The 10,516-nt window shown below is 38.7% G+C and overlaps 1 long non-coding RNA gene across 1 annotated transcript in view; it reads left to right on the top strand.

The window, feature by feature from the left end:
• The first annotated feature begins 591 nt into the window (after nt 1-591).
• The window catches only part of LOC118001226, a 21,829-nt gene continuing 11,904 nt past the window's right edge, over nt 592-10,516 (top strand). The window contains exons 1-2 of the long non-coding RNA XR_004676648.1: nt 592-1,876; nt 2,002-2,048. This is a non-coding gene — a long non-coding RNA (uncharacterized LOC118001226). The remainder of the gene's footprint in view (nt 1,877-2,001; nt 2,049-10,516) is intronic.

The following is a 10,516-nucleotide window of genomic DNA, read 5'->3' as shown; positions in this document are numbered from 1 at the left end:
CTTGGAAATGTGATGCTTAGCACCAGGCTGTGGTTATTATATTTATGAACAACATGAGTCAGGTTTCTTCTCATGGAGGATTGAGGTTTCATATCAAGGGGTATTCATTTATAGATCTCATTTCCTCCATAAACTCTGTGAGATATGATATATTTTAAGCTCAATCTAGAAAGACACTAAGATTTGTAACAATCTTAAGTAAAATTGATTCCTTAAAAAGGTTTTCAATTAACTATTGATTTTCCTTTTCACAACTGTGGTTTTGGCTAGTAGAATAAAAAAAAGAGACAAGTTTGGGCTTCCTATGCCAGGATGCCTATCAAAAGTGCATTTATAAATAAGAGAGGGCCAGACCCTTCATTGTCCAGGGTGAATTTTAGGCTTACTTGAGTTAAATCAGAAGAGAAAATTATCATATAATCTTTTACTTCCATTCTAGGTGAGTGTACTCATGGATCCTGACCAGATCTCCACCCCCCCCCCCCATTTTATAGTATCTGTTTCCTGTCTTTGGAGAAAACAGTACCTTTTCAGAAATGAATCTGAAGTGATTCCAGCATGGTCAGTGCAGTCTAATTTAATTGAAATAGAGGTTTAAGTTTGAGGGAAAGGATCTGAACTGGGGAAGAAGATCTCCAAGATTCCAGAGTCCCATCTTACAATGTTTTGGGTCTTTCTTCTTTGAAATCTCTAAAATATCTATTTCAGCAGGTTGTACTGAATAACGTATTCCAATAAGATAGTCTAATTGTTATAGCACTTCACTAAATCCAGTAGTTTACATGTTCTATAACCTTATAGCTAGTGATTAGTGAAATGATACAAACCTCAGTGGTGAAATCAGATGTTTAGGTCTTCCCATTCATTGTTTTAGTTTTTCCATTTAAAAATATGAAAAATATCATACTTACAAAGAGCAAAACAAACAAACAAAACCCCCTTTTTGGAGCCTGATGCTTGATGACCCTTGACAAAAGAAATGAATCCTGCAATAGATCCTCTGATTATAAGTTTAAAGAGCCACTTAGCATAAGTAGTATGCAATTAAAAACACTTAGTAAATCCTTTTTTTCTTAAACATATTCTGATTTCCCAGCTCCTTATTTTTTCACATCTATTTTATCTATCCATTGAGGTTTCAAATTCCCATAAAACCAGATGAAACCTTTTCTTTCCCAAATATAAGTAAGATTTCAAATGCAAATAGAGCGTGGAGGTTGAGTAATTAAAATTCACACTAAGGTATAAATGACTAACACCAGAGTCTTTTCACAAAGCAGGGATCATTTGCTGCTCAAAGGAAGGGCCTGAAATTGGTCTGTACTAGGAGCAGGCATAATGCAAATTGGATGTGTTGTTCACCATTTCTTCTGTTTCCGTGTGACTCTGTTTATGTCCTAAATCAACAGACTGACTCTATATATCACCAATAACACATTCATCACTTCTGCATGTTATCTCTTGGCTTTTGTAAAGTGTATAGAATTGGAATAATTATAACTCAGGCTGTTCATAGATTAAAAACATATGATTTGAAACAAACATACCTTTAAGAAAAGACAACATTTGGAACTTGTTATCTTTGTAAGAATAGTTTTTTTTTTTTCTTTTTGAAAAGATAATCGTATGGGATTCTAATGCTCTGGCTGACCTAAGAGAGGAGCAGTAAGGGGCTTAATGCTTTTCTTTCCTCACAGTTTTCCTGGCCAGTGCCTGCGATTTGAATGATTGGCAAGCTCTGTAACTGAGTTCTTGGGAAAACAAATGATCTCATAGATGGAGCTGCTCCACGTTAGGAAGTGCAAGAATTATGAAATGCAGTCACAGCAGGGAAAGAAGTTTGTTTGCATTGGGATGGCGACCTTTTGTTTCTAAGGTACCATAGGGTGGATGTGGCTAATAAATGCCTTTACTGTGGTTCTGGGGAGAAATTCTGGTTTTTTTTCCCCACTCTCTTCCCATTTAATTCTTTTTTGTTTTGGGGGGATTTTTTTGATCCAGGTTTTTGGCAGCCCCTCTAAATCATGTGATACGCTTGAGGCTACCAGGTGAGAATACCTTTCGGCTTGGATTTGATTCCAGGAACAGAGCTTCCTGGTTCCTGGCTCTTTTAGAACATTCATCCCTGTAGTCCCCTCAGTGGTTTGTAGTCATTTGTCTGTGTTGAAGTGATGTATATTGTTTCTGCTATTGTTACAGGAATTCAGCAAGAGTTTAACTAGTGTCCTTTTACATCTCATCTATTCAGGAAGCTGTAGCAAGGGGGAGAGGTGGAGACCTTGCCCTGGGGAAGGACTTGTTCTGTGATGGGACTCAGGCCAGGAAGGAGAGGTCTCAATAGTCTCAGTCCCCAGCACATCTGGTCAGCCCAGACACAGTCAGTTCTCTTCTCTACCCAAGTCTGGGTGGCTCCTAGCAACTAGCTTCAGCTTTTATCTTTCTATTGTCTGCTCCTTAATGCTTTCCTGGACCCTTGGGCTCAGAAGATTGTTAACAGAGAAGAATCTTCTCCCTCCATCTTTCTAGTTTTGATCTCTAAGCTGATTCTGATATCCTCCCCCCCTTTTTAAAATAGACTATTTTTTAGAAAAGTTTTGGGTTTACAGCAGAATTGAATAGAAATACAGAAATTTCCTGTATACCCCCCTGCAACCTCCCTCACTATCAATATGTAGCACCACAGTGGTACATTTTTTGCAGCTGAGAACCTACGTCATTATCACCCAGAGTCCATAGTTTACATTAGGGTTCACTCTTAGTGTTGTACATTTTGTGGGTTTGGACAAATGTGTAATGACATATAGCCATCATTACGGTATCATACATGTCAACGTCTAGTGCGTTGGGGTCCCTGGGTAAGGGTCTACGAAATCACCAGGACACAGGGGATGCAGAGCAAAGGCAGCACTTGCAACTGCATACTGCCGTTTATTTCTCACGCAGCTATATACTTGCAGAGATCAGATAAACATAACAATGTATACTTAAAGTATCAAGCCAACATCTGTGAAGTGAAATATACACGAAATGCAATAAGAACAAAATACATCCTGTTTATGCTTGCAGAATAAAGAATTCTCTTAGCCATCCTTCCTTTGGAGACAACATGTTCTTTGTCTTTAGAAAGAACACTTCTGATTAGAAAGACACTTTAAGCTAGGCAAGAGCCACTTCCTGCTGATCCAGGCATTTAGGCCTTGCAACATGAGGTAAGGGGAAGAGAACATTTTCTCCTCCTGGCCTAGGCCTGCCTGGCCGACCTTAACCTCAGTGCAGTCCTCAAATGACCCTGGCCTGCAAGGGGTCTACAAGCCTACACCATCTCAATACAGATAGTTTCACTGCCCTAAAAGTCCTCTCTGCTCTGCCTATTCACCCCTCTGTCTGTCCTAACCCTTGGCAACCACTGATCTTTTTACTGTCCTCCATAGTTTTGCCTTTTCCAGAAGGTCATGTATTTATAATCATATAGTATGTAGCCTTTTCAGGTTGTTTTATTCCACTTAGTAATATGCATTTAAGTTTCCACCATGTCTTTTCATGGCTTAATTGCTCAATTAAGATGCTGAATGATATTTCATTGTCTGAATGTACTATAGTTTATTTACCCATTCACCTATTGATGGAAATCTTGGATGCTTCTAAATTTTGGAAATTATGGTAAAGCTGCTATAGATATCCTTGTGTGGCTTTATATGGGAACAAATTTTCATAAAATTTATAAATAAATTTTCATAAGGGTTCCTGGGTGGCTCAGTTGGTTAAGCATCTGCCTTCAGCTCAGGTCATGATCCCAGGGTTCTGGGATCGAGCCCCACATCGGGCTCCCTGCTCAGCGGGGAGTCTGCTTCTCCCTCTCCCTCTGCTGTTCCCCCTGCTTGTGCTCTCTCTCTCTCTCTCTCTCATTCTGTCAAATAAATAAATAAATAAAATCTTTAAAAAATAAATTACAAATAAAATAAAATAAGTTTTCATAAATTTTCAACTTCTTTGGGTAAATACGAAGGAGTGTGATTGTTGGATTATATGGGAAGAGTATATTTAGCCAAACTGTCTTCCAAAGTGGCTGTGGCATTTTGCATTCCCACCAGGAATGAATGTGAGCTCTTGTTGCTCCATGTCCTTGCCAGTATTTGCTGTTGTCAGTGTTCTGGATTTTGGCGATTCTAATAGGTAGGTAGAGGTATCTCACTGTTATTTATTTTCTTTTTTTTAAAGATTTATTTATTTATTTGAGAGAGAGAGAGAGCGCGTGCAAGCTGTGGGGATGGCAGAAGGAGAGGGAGAGAGAGAATCTCAAGCAGACTCCCCACTGAACACGGAGCCCAACACAGGGCTTGATCTCAAGAACCTGAGATCATGACCTGAGTTGAAATCGAGTCAGAGGCTTACTGATTACCAACTGAGCCTCCCAGGCACCCCTCATTGTTGTTTTAATATGCAGTTCTCTAATGACATTTGATGTCAAGAATCTTTTCATATGCTTATTTGCCAACTGTATATCTTCTTTGGCTTGGTTTTTGTTTAGGTCTTTAACCCATTTTAAAAATCAGATTATTCATTTTCTTATTGGTAAGTTTTAAGAATTCTTTGTGTATTTTAGATAGGAGCCCTTTATCATATGGATATGTTTTTTTGCAAACATTTTCTCCTAGTCTGTGGCATGTCTTTTTATTCTCTTGATCATGTCTTTTGCAAAGCAGAAATTTTTAATTTTAATGAAGTCCAGTTTATCAATTTTTTCTTTCATGCCTTTGGTGGTATATCTAAAAAGTCATTACCATACATAGAGTAATCTAGATTTTCTTCTATGTTGTCTTCTAGTTTTATAGTTTTGTGTTACATTTAGGTCTGTGATCTGGTTTGAGTTAATTTTGTGAAAGGTATAGGGTCAGTGTCTAGATTCATTTTTTTGCCTGTGTATGTCCAGTTGTTCCAGCACCTTGTTGAAAAGTCTATCTTTTCTCCATTATATGGCCTTTCTTCCTATGTCAGAGATCAGTTGACTATATGTGGGTCTATTTCTGGGCTCTCTATTCTGATCTACTGATCTATGTGTCTGTTCTTTCACCGATACCAGACTGTCTTGATTATTGTAGCCTTATAGAAAGTCTTAAAGTTGGGTAGTGTCAGTTTTCCAACTTTTTTCCTTTCCTTCAATATTGCGTTGGGTGTTCTGGGTCTTTAGCCTCTCCATATAAACTTTACAATCATTTTGATGATATCCAAAAAATAACTTGTTGGGATTTTGACTGGATCTATAGATCAAAGTTAGAAGAACTGACATCATGACAGTACTGATCCTGATTAATTTTTAAGTTCAGATTTGTTCAGTCAGGCACGATCTTACTTATATCAGATGATAACCCCATGAGATGAGCAAACTGCAGAAACCAAGGCTCAGAGAAGCTGGGTAATTAGTTCAAGGTCACCAGGTGGGAAATGATAGAGACAGGATTTGAGTGCAGATCTGCTAGGCCCTTAGTCCTTGTTCTGAGACAGTTTCCAAGGTAGTATCATGTACTGCTTCAGGGAGCAGGCCCTGGTGTCCAGTATAGCAGGATTTAAACCTTGGCTCTGGCACTTGTGACCTCTCTTGCTTCAGATTTCTCATCTACAAAATAGAGTGATAATAATACTACCTGCTTCATAGAGTTGTTTGGGGGATTAACGGAATTGGTCATGGGCAGTGATGTGAACAGTGCCTGGAATATAATAAGAGCTTAATGAGTTTTAACCATTGCCAGTATGCCCATTCCCTGTTGGCCATAATGCCCTTTGGAGCCTCGGCCTTAGCATTTGGGCAATTCAGACTAAATATTGTAGAAAGGGCAGTGACCATCTGGCACGTCTAGAAGAATGCCTACATGTTGGTACAAAGAGAGCTTTGAACCTAGTAGAGGTGAGCCCATGTGATAGTGCAATATCTTTTATTCCAAAGTTTGATAAAAGCCTTAAAATGCAGATATGTCCGCAAAAGACAGATCTTGCCTTGAAAATTTTCTAAGGTATAGATGATTGGTATGGCAGATATTTTCCTCAGCACAAAAAGATTGTGTATCAGAACTTGGGATCAGGGGCAGAACAGAAAGAAAAAAGAATGCTAAAACTGGAAACAAGAGACACTAAAGACAATCTTCATTACTAAGTATGTAAAAGAAACATCATTAACAAAACTAAGTCTATTCTAGATCTAGACCAGTGTCTCTTCATCTTTTTTTCATTGCCACACGTTTAAAGAGAAAACGAAATTGAATTTAGATTAATGAATTAATTAAATTAAATTAAAATGGATTTGATTTCTCCCTAATAAGAGAAGTCAAAACCCAAATACTAAGAAATGGTATTTTGTTACAAATATTATCATTATAAATATTATTACACTATTATATATCTAAGATTTTTTTCACAACCTGCTTTCCCACCAAGAACCACTTATTGTCCCCTTGGGGGTGATAAAGCCACTGTTGAAAAGGCATAATCTATACTCTAGTTGCCTCATCTCTCACATGAATTACTGTGAAAGGCTCATAACTGGGCTTGATACCTTTAAAACTTTTAAATTGATCTACAGACCAAAGGACTTTGATGGAAGTTTATTTTTGGTTTGAGACTGGTAGGAGAGGATGAATTTTGGGATTCTCCTTAACATTTCCTTGCTACTTTGTTTTTAGTTGGATCTTATATACTTGGATTGAGTATGATAGCCATTATGGCTAAATTCTATAGCATCTTATTTTAGACCTCTGTCAAGGGTCTTAGTGCCTAATTCCTCTGGCCTCTTATGACCCATCCATGATAGCCAGGCCTGTCACTTTGCTTTGCTCCACATCTCAGTTACTCTCACTTTCTCCAAGATTTCTTTTTAGTGCTTTTCTGTCTATTCAGAAAGCCCTCTGTATCTTTTTAGTCAACACAGATACCTTTCTTCCTCAAACAGCCAGCTCAGGAATCATTTCTTGTGTAACTCACCCTACAGCCACCTTTTATTTTTCAACAGGTCACTTGACCTTAGTCTGTACCACACAGTCCTACCCTTGGCAAGACGTGTGTGTGTGTGTGTGTGTGTGTGTGTATGCTTGGTTCTTTCTAGTTCACATGGGTGCTTGTTGTTTTACAACTAGACTATAAATTCTTTTTTTTTTTTTTAAAGATTTTATTTATTTGACAGAGAGAGACACAGCGAGAGAGGGAACACAAGCAGGGGGAGTGGAAGAGGGAGAAGCAGGCTTCCTGTGGAGCAGGGAGCCTGATGCGGGGCTCGATCCCAGGACCCTGGGATCATGACCTGAGCCGAAGGCAGACGCTTAACCATCTGAGCCACCCAGGTGCCCCTAGACTATAAATTCTTTATTGGCAGGGACAGTTCTTTCTCTCTTCTGTGGGAATTCTGAGATCTGTACTGAGTACACAGAAGATGTTCAGGAAATACTTATAGTCTTCAAAACTCTGGTATCTTGAGTAAATCATTCATGTTAGAAATCATCAAGGAAACCTCACCTCCATCTTCTGTTGCCATATGTAAGCTGCCAGTTGTAGCCAGGAGATTGGACTAGCTTAGTATCTCTCAGACTTTGGATTCCATGGACCAGTAGAATCTTAAAAACATATTTTGGGGCATAGAATAGAATTGTTAGCTTTTTTAATTTGCCAATTATGGACAAAATACTAGGAACTATCTCATATAGTTACATTATTTCATAAAAGGACATTTATGCACCAAAAGAATAGAAATGACATAATCTTAAAGTATACAATCCTTTAAAATTAAATAAATTTAACTTTATAAAAAGCTCATTGGATTTTTCTTACCGTTTCTAATTTTTCCACCCATGAGTGAAAACTGGCATACATTAACAAGGTGCACTGATCAGATCCATCCTTCCCTTATTTGGTCCTCTATAATATCTCATTCTTACTTATTATGGAAATGGCCCAGTGGCCCCAAATCATATTAAAAAATCCAATACAGTGGCAAATAAAATCATTTAAAATTTAAGGGTCATTATTCTGATCATTTCCCTATCCATATTATTACATACAGTTGAGAGTCAAGTAGAGAATGTGCTTTAGTGCAAGTATCGAATTGACTTTTGGATCACCTGTGCCACAACTCTATCTATAACCTATTATGGTCTTTTCTTGTTTTATCTAAAGACTTTTGTAAAATGATGACATAATGAATGCAATATTTGTAGCAGTTGACATTTTGTTCAAAAATTTAATTTATGAAAACTGAATATACCTAGTTTCATTCAGCAGATTGAGATAGAAGCAGCTATTTGTCTGTATTTCTGCACCATTATTACTGGGATTCTAGAGCATCAAGTGTCCTGGAGAACATGGAAGCCAAAGGCAGAGCATGCTATAAGCTCTTGCCCAAATGACAGAACATCAGCTCTTTTGTCCTCAAGGAAAGATGAAGCTTATAAAGACCACAGAAATTTCATATATTAATTTTGGTTAGCAAGGCACAGAAAGCAGGAGTTTGAAGTAGTGGTCAGCTTCTGGAGCCAGCCATGGTCTCTGGGACTTCAAATCACACTTGATTTGTGAAATGCATGACACCTCTCATGGACTGCTCCAAGTATGTGTGAAGTTTCCATACTCTATGTAAGAAGTTTCAGGGGCAAGATATTTATTTCTCCTCTAGGGGGACTGTGTGTGATCAAGATGTTAGAGATAACATTCTCTTTGTATGAGGCCATTTTAAAGTTCAGTGCAACTTTGTGGGCACCCTTGAAGCTCAGTTCCATGTCCCCCAACTCAGAGGACTTCATGTCCTGAGGAGTTTTATTGGATAAATGAATCTTAACCATCAGCTAACTGGACATCTCAATTAAAGAGAACATTCTGGTTTCTAAATCATACCTCTCAACTTAGATGTTACTTAGGTGTAAAGTATAGAAATGTTTGAGCATTATGGTAGATACCCTTTAAATGAATTCTATAGTTATTACTCCCCTATTTCTGAACATCTTAATATGAACATTTTTATAGCAAAACAGTAAAAGCTTTAGTAGTTTTCTTACTGACCTTCTGCAAGATTTGTCTAATTACGTTTTTTTTTTTTTTCTGCAAATGAAGAAGACACACTGAATGTTTGATATCTGCTCTGTCTTGCTGCCAAAGTCTTTTATTGAACAGGTAGTATGGCATTGTTTGAGGTCTACAAAATAAGCCAGCATAAGACAGAAAGGTATGGCAGATTGGGATAGACCCACCAAGTGGGTGTGCCCTCATGATACACGTCTAGAGATGTAAGGGAGTAGGTGAGGGGAGGCACTCCATGAATGGCCTGTTGGGAGAGATCATCACTTTTATTCCAGTGGAAATGGTCACCTGGAATCGGTTAGAGGTCAACTATTGAGAAGCTCCTTCAAGCATTTTACATGTTTTTGAGGAAGATAAAATGGTTGAGGTAGAAATGTGTTCCCGTTCAGAGTCTGTGCTGCCCCTTATTATCTATGATTAACTTCTCTGTGACTTAGTTTTCTCACCTGTAAAAAGGGAGCTAGTGGGAAGTCTTTGCTGTCATTCAGGGCTGACAGAGGCTCTGCTCTCACAGACATGTGGTCTTCAACCATGGCTGGTGGGCTGATCCAGTTACCTGGAAGGGCAGGAGCGTGGAAGATCGCCCCAGAGACTGAGATGTGGCTCCTCCCACTTGCAAGCATCCTGCATTGGCTTCATCGTGTCACACGTCCACATGTCACTGCACAGGAGGCTGTGGAATGGGGATTAGTTGTGTGCTCAGGAAGAAGAAGAAGAAGAAAACAACATGGATTTCGGTAGAGTCAGCGTCTAATACCAAATGTATTAGCGCTGAACAGAGTTACTCTGACCTCCCAGCTTAATGTACTCTGTATGCTCAGAAAACATTCCTTTATTTACTTGTTTATTCATGCCATGGGTATTTGTTAAGATCTACTATGTGCCGTTCATCTTGCCCAGTTCTGGTAGCTAAAATGGAGATGGCTTTGATTATTTATTTATTTTGGTAGCAAAGGAGAAAGATTCCAAAATTTCAAAACATATAAGTGTTGTGTTGCATCATAACCTATAATTGAAAGCAGAAGTCATGTGAAACACTCGTTTCTTTTGCATCAGTCTTATACATCTTCCAGATCTCCTGTCTGCGTTGGCCCCGTTCTGACTGAACACATAGTAAGCATTCTTTTTTTTTTTTTAAGATTTTATTTATTTATTTGACAGAGAGAGACACAGCAAGAGAGGAACACAAGCAGGGGGAGTGAGAGAGGGAGAAGCAGGCTCCCTGTGGAGCAGGGAGCCTGATGTGGGGCTCTATCCCAGGACCCTGGGATCATGATCTGAGCCGAAGGCAGTCGCTTAACTGACTGAGCCACCCAGGTGCCCCATAGTAAGCATTCTATATCTGTTGATTAACAGTGTATTTATTTGATCAAGGAACGAGTGTGCCTGAAACCCGTTAATAAATATGAGTCACAGTTGGTGGGAATGCAAGCTGGTGCAGCCACTCTGGAAAACAGTATGG

This window comes from Mirounga leonina, unplaced genomic scaffold, assembly GCF_011800145.1.
Source record: "Mirounga leonina isolate KUSES-001 unplaced genomic scaffold, KU_Mleo_1.0 Mir_53, whole genome shotgun sequence".
NCBI classification, from domain to species: Eukaryota; Metazoa; Chordata; class Mammalia; order Carnivora; family Phocidae; genus Mirounga; species Mirounga leonina.
Note: the sequence above shows the minus strand (reverse complement) of the source record. Positions and strands in the feature narration are given on the sequence as shown.